The 316-nt window shown below is 32.9% G+C and overlaps 1 protein-coding gene across 1 annotated transcript in view; it reads right to left on the bottom strand.

Annotated features, from left to right (window-relative positions):
- Positions 1 to 316, bottom strand: part of LOC119585739 (protein FAM184A-like) — a 24,594-nt gene that overhangs the window by 7,869 nt on the left and 16,409 nt on the right. The window lies entirely within an intron of this gene.

The raw sequence follows: 316 nt of genomic DNA, 5'->3' as shown, positions 1-316 counted from the left end.
AAGCATATAAGGATATTCTAACAAACGGTGCAGCATTACATATAACTATTTAATTAATAATTATATACGACAGTAGTTTTGCAATTTGTCAGAATTACATGTAAAAAATGGCGCGTTTTTGCACACACCCAAAACAAAATCGCAGCGCTTGGCGTGTTATTCTCACAGCGTTAATTTCACCAGCCATTTCACTCCATATAAATACACGTCTATGCATCTTTTCGAAAACATTTAATAAGCCGCTATTACACATATGCAACAGAAGCATATAAAACATATTTGTACTAGACCATTCTAAAAAACTAAGAGCTATAAC

This window comes from Penaeus monodon, chromosome 20 (genome assembly GCF_015228065.2).
Source record: "Penaeus monodon isolate SGIC_2016 chromosome 20, NSTDA_Pmon_1, whole genome shotgun sequence".
NCBI lineage: Eukaryota > Metazoa > Arthropoda > Malacostraca > Decapoda > Penaeidae > Penaeus > Penaeus monodon.
Note: the sequence above shows the minus strand (reverse complement) of the source record. Positions and strands in the feature narration are given on the sequence as shown.